At 38.8% G+C, this 8,848-nt stretch overlaps 1 protein-coding gene across 1 annotated transcript in view; it reads left to right on the top strand.

Moving 5' to 3' along the window:
• The first annotated feature begins 556 nt into the window (after positions 1-556).
• Positions 557-8,848, top strand: part of AKAP6 (A-kinase anchoring protein 6) — a 516,415-nt gene continuing 508,123 nt past the window's right edge. The window contains exon 1 of the mRNA XM_081157931.1: positions 557-662. The gene's annotated coding sequence lies outside the window, so the exon portion shown is untranslated. The remainder of the gene's footprint in view (positions 663-8,848) is intronic.

Below are 8,848 nucleotides of genomic sequence, written 5' to 3'. Positions count from 1 at the left end.
GTCCGTGGTGCGGCGAGGGCTGGGCCAGAACAGCGCCATACTTTTAAAGCAAGTCGTTTCCCAGTTAAATTTCCTCTGATGAGTATCTTTAAAAAAAAAAAGTAATTACTCAGCCATTAAATAACGCACCTCGAAAAGTTAAGGTAATTCCTTAATATCACCTAATATTCACTGTACGTTCAAATTTCCTTGATTGTCTCAAAGATGCCTTTTCTTTTTGGTTGGTCAAGGATCCAAGCACAGCCCCTTTCCCACCGTGCGTGGTTACTTTGTCTTTGAGGTCTCTCTTCTTCTCCAGCGTCACCCCCTCCCTTCTCTTTACTTAGTGGGGAAACTGGGTATTTGCCCTGCGGAACGTCTCAATTCTTGCATCTGGCCCATTTCTTGCTGATGAAGTCGTTGGACTCCTCTGCCTGCCGCGTTCCGTGAAGCCCATCGCCCCGAACGCCCAGTGGGAGCTGCTGGAATGCCCGAGGCGCGCGGTGCGCCGGGGGGGGGGGCGCGCGCCCTGCGTTTCGCGCCCCCGCGTGACGCCGGCCACGTCCGGCGGGGCCCGGGGGTTCAGCCGGGGTCATCAGCGTGACCCTCCCTTGTGAAGTTTCTCGTCAGTCTTGCGCGTAAGGATTTTAGAATATTTTAGAAGACACTGAAGAACGCCGCAGGTAGAGCTGGTGTTTTGCTGGTTGTTTTTTAACCCCTGCTTGGCTCGTGAGCGATAACGCTGCAGACCGAAGGCACCTAACGGGTGCCCAAGGTCTGTGCTCCAAGGAAGGAAACTGAGAACATAAGACCAGGACTAGAAATGAAGGAAGGGTGCTGATGTGGTTTGAGCCTCTGGGCCGTTCGCTCCATTCCGTGGTTTGGTTACATGAGCTGACATCTGTCTCCTTACTGCTAAGAGGTTCTTCTGGAGCCGCTTACTGTGGCCCCAGGACTGGGCCTCCACCTCTCACGGTGGGCTGTCCTTTAGAAGCACTTATTTGTGTAGAATCAATTGCTTAAGAAAATAGCTCCACCTGCCTTTATTCATCTCTGTATAAAGACTGATGTTCTTCACTGGGTATTTTCTGAAGGTTGTTTTCTATCAGGCTATACATTTCCTGAAAGCCTCCCCCAGTAGGACAATGTGCTGGAGGCGTTCAAATGTAACGCCTTGTATTTCCTTACTCTGTTCTCTCCTCAGTGCTACACAGTGGTCTCCCCACCCCCCTAAACTATTGTGTTCCCCTACAGTCTTTTTCTCCTGTGTTTTCTTCCCCCAACCTGCACATCGCCCCGTGTACACTGCGTGCTTCACTAACTGAACACATTTACCCAAGTTCACTTCATGCCTTTGTAATTATGCTCATGTCTTCCCACTACACATTTGCAACATTAAAACACTATTGGCTTCTGCTGAACTAAACAATATTTAGGATTCCATATTTGCATTTTGACCAAAGCAATCCGTGCTCTTATCACGGCTTAAGTATAGGCAAATCTCCAATCACTTTTTAGCGGGAGGTAGTGTATCAAATCTTTTGGAAGTCCTATAGGAAAGTTACAAGTTAGTTGGCTTTTCAGTTAATCTTTTGTATTCTGAGGTAAAATTTGACTCAAATGAGAAGAGTCTCAGGCATTGTTAACAAATTGACTTTAGGAGAGATTGATTTAAAGGATTTTTCTTAGCTTATCTGATTTTTTTAACAACAAAAAAAAGTGTTTTTTTAATATTCTAGAACATGTGGACTCTATTAACAATAAATGTTGTCATAATAATTCCAAATATTTACATTAGCAGTGGAATAATACAATTATGTCTTTTCTTAGTAGTATGTAAAACTGGTGCATCTTACAGTCGATGACATTTTAGGTCCAAAGAGATGTATCTTATTTTTCAGAGAAGGAAACCAAGGCTAAGTGTGTAGTAATTTTCCAGGGCGGTACCAGCACTGGTCCTACCATCTTTGGGGACCAAATCCATTGCTCATTTTATTGCACCTTGTAGTATTCCTAGGTCATACTATTTGCAGTATGTTACAAAGAAAAGAATGAAGACTTCAAGCCTGCCATTTTACAACCACATTTCTGAGTTCTGCTCATTTTACTGCAGCAACAAAATAGCACACACTGATAAGTGGAAAGTCTACCATATTCTTTTTTTTAAATTCACATAAAGGGGACATTCAGTGATATGACTCAGTCGAAACAGGCATAAACCACAAGTCATTTCCTCTTCAGGAATTTAACTTAATTAAAAAGAAGAAGAAACTCAACCAAAATCCTGACACCCTCTTGAACAGGGAACAGATGAATCACTTAGAATAGAAGCACAGCATCAATGACCAGCTTTACCTGGGGTGACACTGGTGAACTCCAGCTCAGGAACAGAGGTTACAAACTGGGCTATAAGTTATAATCACCAGGAAAGCTTTTCAAAATACCAATGTCCAAGCCCACCTTGAAAGTTATGACATAATTGTTCTCTGTTTCTCTTTCCCTCTGTACTGTGAGCTCTCAGTCTTCACAGATCTGCTTCAGGCTTGTGAGTTCCCTTCTTCCTTCCCTCTTGGCTCCTGTTTCTTCCATGGGACCGTGTGGTCCGTTAGATGAAGCTTATCTGAATTTCCCACAGGGCCCCTTTCTTTGCTATTCCCTTCCTTTTATAGCCATAACCCCTTCCCTCATGTTGTACCCATTGACTCCCCAAGACTTCTCCTAAATGTCCCACCTAGAAAGAACTCCAGGGATCTTTCAAAACTCACCAGTGCTGGGTTTTATTTCTTCAAGACTCTGCTAGGTAACCTTATAAACCAAAATATGCTAGAGCACTGTTTTCTAAACTTGCCTGGTTGGTTTCCCTCTACCACAGTGGAAGAAGCTAGTTTTGCTTCCATTTGCAGATTCATTTCAACATTCCTTTACTCCATATAAATCTGTGATTTTTTATTTCTCCTTGGAGCTTATTACAACATCTACTTCATTGCTCCTTCATTGATTAATACATTCCATAAAATCTTTAACACATGCTTGTTTTATATCTGTGTGAGAGGCATTATTTTTATTTTGTCATTTGTCTTTTAATAGTTTGGGGGTTCACCTAACAAAAGCAGGTATACTTTTCACCAGAGAAGTACAGCTCATTGGCTGCTTAAAGCCCAGACACATCTGGTTTGCGGTCTCAGAATGACAGTAGAACTTTGCTGTCTGCTTTGCTAATTTGACAATAGAACTTTGCTGTCTGCTTTGCTAATTTTAATATTGTTCTCTATTACTTTTGTGGTTTGTCTTTGTTTTGTTTACAGCAGTAAGTCATTGCCCACTCTCGGTAGCAACAATTGGGTGTTTGGTGTTATGGTCTGGCCATTTGATGAGCTTGGTGAATGGGTTAATGATCTGTAGAGATCTAGTCTCTCTTAGCTGAGAGACAACAGAGAAACTGGCTTAGTTAGCCTTCCTTGTCTGCCCACTGATCTATGTGGGTTCAAATCAGTTAAGAATGTTGTGTGCCACCAAGAAGGAGAACAGCTCTTTGGTACCTGAACCAATAAATTTTTTGTGCTTCTCTGTTTACTCTTGACTCATGACTGAAATTTTAGAATTGAAGCTATAAATTCCATGTCTGTACGTCTGTATGTCTGTAATTCAGAAAGGCCTTTACCTCTCATTGTATGAATGTGTAATGTTTCCCTAAATCCAGATGGTATTAAGAAATTAGATGATAAAATCTACTAAATTAAAAGAGCCCTGTTCTGTTTGGCTTATGAGATATATAAGAGAATAATATTTCTATAATTCTCAGAAAATGAGGAATTGGAACTTCTAAGATATAAAATGTGCTAGATTTTAAAAGTATTTTGAAAGAAACCAGTTGAGAAACATTTTAAGAATTTAAGTTCACATCATTTAGGTTAGTCTTTGGCAAACTAGACTAGATTCATTATTTTGTTTAATGAAAACAGCTCTGTCTTCTCTGATTTGCTATCAGTGTTGTATATAATACAACGGTACATTTTTATTATATTTGTGTATGTTTTCCTAAACTTATACAGGTTTACTGATCAAATGGGCTAGTATCACAGCTACTTAACGCTTGCTTATGAAAAATGTAAGTTTGTGTTTAACCAAATTGCATCCGTATTCTTCTCATGAACTTTATTTTGTTAGTAATTGTGTTTTATAGTATGTCAGCTTACTTAAAATCTTGGATTGGTATTAAATTGGGTTAATTAATGGAAAATCATGGGATACTTAGATAATTTCTAAGTAAGATCTAATACTAAAGTATTAATTATTAAGTACAATTTTAACTTTGTATACCTTTGATTCTTATTTTTATATACTGTAGAAAGATTGTATCTTTAGGCCTTGTTAATGAACATGTTCATTTTCACCACTTTGAGAAGTTGTACATGGGATATTAGCAACTGTAGAAAGTTGTGTTATATGAATTCATGAACTCTTAGTTTATCTACTCCCCAGTTTTCTCTGAAAAATAGGAGTTACTTTCATTAAAAGTTATAATCATTATAAATGATTGAGACTACATTGAGAAGTATTAGTTTCAGAGCAATAAAACTGTATGCACTTCTATTTTTTTCAAGGAAAAGACTAGTTTTGTCCTAAAGCAGCAGCATTGTTTTTCATAATAATACCTTATTTTTCTTTTAATCTCTCTAGTATCTGTAATTAGGTCTCCGCTTTCATGCCTGATGTTGGTAATTTGTGTTTCTTCTCTTATTTTCTTTATCTGGCTAGAATTTTATCAATTTTATTGTATTTTGCAAGAAAAACCCACCAAAAAACAAAAAGCAAAACAATTCTGGTTTCATTTTTTTCTATTGTTTATTCCTTTGCCATTGATTGTTCCTCTTTATTAATTCCTTCCTTTTATTTAGTTTAATTTGCTCTTCTTTATCTATTATCTTATAGCTGAAATTTAGATTATTAATTTTAGACCTTTCTTTTTTTCCTAATAGGAGCATTTAAAGCCATAAATTTGCCTCTAGACAATTTTAGCTCCTTTAGCTATACCCCACCAATTTTAATGTGCTGTGTTTATATTTTTATTTCCCTTTCACTCTTTTTTTTCTTTGCCACATAGATTATTTAGATGCTTAGATTCAGTCTCCAAATATTTGGGGGATTTTCTAGGTATTCTTGTATTCTTTTTCTAATTTAATTCCCTTGTGGTTTGATTTCAATTATTTTAAATTTATTGAGACTTGTTTTATAGCCCAGATGTGGTGTGGCTAGTGAATGTTCCACGTGTCCAGAGAAAGAATGTGCAGTTGCTGGCTGGAATGTTCTATAAATGTTAATTGGTCAAGTTAGTTGATAATGTTGTTCAACTCATGTATATTCTTACTGATTTTTTTGTACTTCCTTAATCCATTATTGAGAGAGGATTGTTGAAATCTGTACCTATAATTAGAGGGTTCAATTTGGCCTTTCAGTTCCAAGTCTATGCTTCATGTATTTGATGCTCTGTTGTTAGATATATACACATTTAGCACTGTTATGTCTTTTTGAGGAATTGATTCCATTATTATTATGAAATGTTTTTCAGTTATCACAACTACTAAGTTAATCAAATGGATTTTTGATGATTTATAAAAACATTTAAAATAGAAACATATCTTGTGTTTTGCCAAAGCCACATCCTTTTACCCTGCTTCAGGTTTTTTATCCCTATGGCAACTATCTCCACCACATAATTTGTTTTCTACCTTCCCCCACTAGAATAAAACTTCCAAAGAATAAGACTTCATCAGTTTTATTCACTGCTATATCCCAACTACCTGTCACAAAGTCTGACCTCAGTAAATACTTTCTGAATGAACTATGCATAAAAAAGCTGCAAGAGCTGTAAGGATGTAATATTTCCATGGCGTTACCCCATTTAAACCATAGTTAAGATGGGCTCTGCTCACACTGGCTCTATTCTAGAAATAGCTTCTACTCCTCAGCGTGCTCTCTCATGTTGCCCTTCAGCACAGTCAGTGCCACAAAACAGTGTTGCAATTGGTTCTCGCGTTCTCAGGGTCTCAGGAAGATGTTAGTGAGATAATTCTTTTTTAAAAAAATATTTATTGATTGATTTTAAAGAGAGAGGAAGGGAGAGAGAGAGAATTCTTTGTTTTAATTTGCTCTTTGTATGTTAGCCACCTCTATTCTAGCTAGGATTTAGTCCTGAATCATTCCAGAATGGTGAGTTTCAGCGACAGACACCAACACCCTGGCCCCTCACCCATGACCCCTAATATTTGTAATCCACTCCTTCAGCAGACCTTTCAGGCCCTCAAATAAGACTGACTCTTTGGGCCAGCCTTTCTGGATTGTAAGGTAAGTAGGAGTTTGGTTCTTATACCAAGACCTCAGCTGCATAAAGCATTTACATTTCACATCCCGTTATCCACACCGTGGTTTCACTTCCTCCACCAACTCTGCTCATTCACACAGCTGAAGGTTTTTGTTTTCCCAGGAAATTTAAGCTTCAAATCACCAGAAAAACTGAGGCTACCCCATTGAAATATTTGATAATGCATACTGCAAATAAAATATTTATCAGTCAAATCTGCCTCTCAGATTTATTTGTGAAGGGCAGAAACATCTTTTTATTTAATTATGTGTTTTCGGTATCCTGGGTAGATCCCTAGGTCTTATGGTCAGAATTCAAATCCCAGCTCCACCTCTTGGACAACCTCTTGTGAAATAGGGATAATAATAATAATGTCTGCCCTGCTTGCTTTTGAGGGTTCACAGATGGATCTATGAGAACTACTTGGGAAAGTACCTTGTGCACTGCAGAGCTCTGCAGGTATGTAAATAGCTGTTGTTTCCATGAGACACTTTTTTAGCTTTAAGTTTTATAGTGATTGAATATTTTTACTCATTAATTCAAGAAAAGCATTTGGGTTTTTGCATCAGAGGCCTTCGCTACATCCTGAAAGCATTTGCCTACAATTCTTAAACTGGGAAGAATACAACCCAGTGTCCATTGACTGTTACCTTGGAAACTAAGAGCATTTAAAAACACTAGAAAGGAAACGATGTAACTGGGAGGAAAAGCACACTTAGGGCCAATCATCTCCCCCGCCCCAAACTCCTAAAATATTCGGTACCTACCTGTTTAAACATTTCCTAATCATTTTTTTCCCCGAAACCCCAATGCTATGTACATTTGGGCCATCCTTATTAAATGCATGATGAAAACAAGAGAGAGCTAAGATCTGTTGTCACTTTGGGGAAGTTAACACAAGTCATACTACTTGTATCTACTTTGTACCTACTACTGGCCTACTGGTTTTGTCTAGGATGCAATTAGCAGCCCCAATGTAATTATTAGCAGTCCCAATGTAATTATTCAGAACTTCAGAGGGGGGAAAAATAGAAACATCCAAGCACCTAGTAGTGTTTTCATCAGAAACGCCCTCATCCTTGTGATAATGTATAATTGTGGTTCATGCTAAGTTTACAAACTTACTTTTTTTCTGTATCCTACATTGGCTCCTCTTTGTCTATGACTCGTAACTGTTGAACCAGGCCCCCCCCCCGCCCCCCCCCCCACTCCAGCAAGCCTTAGTGCTTAGATCCTGCTTTTCTCTTCAGTAATTTTGGGTAAGCTCAGCCACTTGGGGTTTGGTCCACAGAGATGTTTCCCCCCTTCACAAATAAATCTGAGAGGAAGATTTGATTGATAAATATTTCATTTGCAGTATACCTTATCAAATATCTTATCTCTGGTTCAGTGGAGGACTCATTCCAGCGTGCTCACTACTTACCTCCTCCACACTCATTTAACCCAGATTCCTGGGGTTGGGATTTTGTGAGTCAGTAGGTTTTGAGAGGAGCCCCGGAATCTGCATTTTAATAGGCAGCCTGGGGATTCTGATGCAGAACTCTATAGGCTACTCTTTGAGAATCACTGTGTTCTCCAACCACGGGCCTGATTTTTATCTTTTATCTTGAACTCAATGAGCCTAAAACTAACTTTCCAGACTAGATGTAGGTCTCCCTTCCCTGTCATAGTGCCTGGACCACAGTTTTATAAACGGAATCAGTACGGCCTTTGTTCTTCCGTCTTCCTCTCGCTCGTCTCCTTCCTTCCTCCCCTTCCTTCTCTGTCATCCTGCCATTCTCGAAGTCTGGCTGGCTCTTCCTCCCCAGTCTTCCCTCACATTACATCTCAATCTCCTGGCCACCCCTCCAGAATCCCTACCCTCACCAACTCACACCTGAGCTCCCCGAACGTCTTCTAGCTTCTCTCTTCTTGCTCCGATCCTTTTTTTCACATAGTTGACTCTTACTTTGTATGAACGTCATTTTTCCATGTTACTCACCTGCTCAAGAGTAAGTAGTGATTTTTGGTCCCCCATTTCAGAACTGAACTTCCCTTCCTAGTATTTTATGTTTTCTATAAACTATGCTCCTCATTGCTCCAAAATTATGTATTTTTAGTATCTGAACAAGTGCTTCCAGTCCGTTATTTAGACACAATTTCTTTACTCTTGCATTTGAGTATACTCAAACTATATTCATTATTAACTTTCATGGACATAGAACTAGTTTATTAATGGGGAACTTTGATATGTTGACTACATTATTATAAACACCTTTCCACAGGCAAGGGCTAGAGGGGAAACCAAGTAGGCTGATGGACTGCTTCAATGAGGACTTACATTCTATTTTATCAGAGTTAAACTTCCCTTTGGTGATTTTCTTAGATTAAATTAGATTTCTTTTACTCAATGAACTATGACCTTGAGCTTTTAGAGGGAGTACCTTTTAGTATGTTTATTGGTAAAATTTTTGTAAAGACGGACAGCCAGAATTCTAAGTCAGTGGGGACTGAAATAATGCCTGTGTT

The sequence above is a fragment of the Miniopterus schreibersii genome (assembly GCF_964146895.1).
Source record: "Miniopterus schreibersii genome assembly, chromosome: 1".
In the NCBI taxonomy this organism is placed as follows: Eukaryota; Metazoa; Chordata; class Mammalia; order Chiroptera; family Miniopteridae; genus Miniopterus; species Miniopterus schreibersii.
This window is presented reverse-complemented; position numbering and strand designations above follow the sequence as displayed.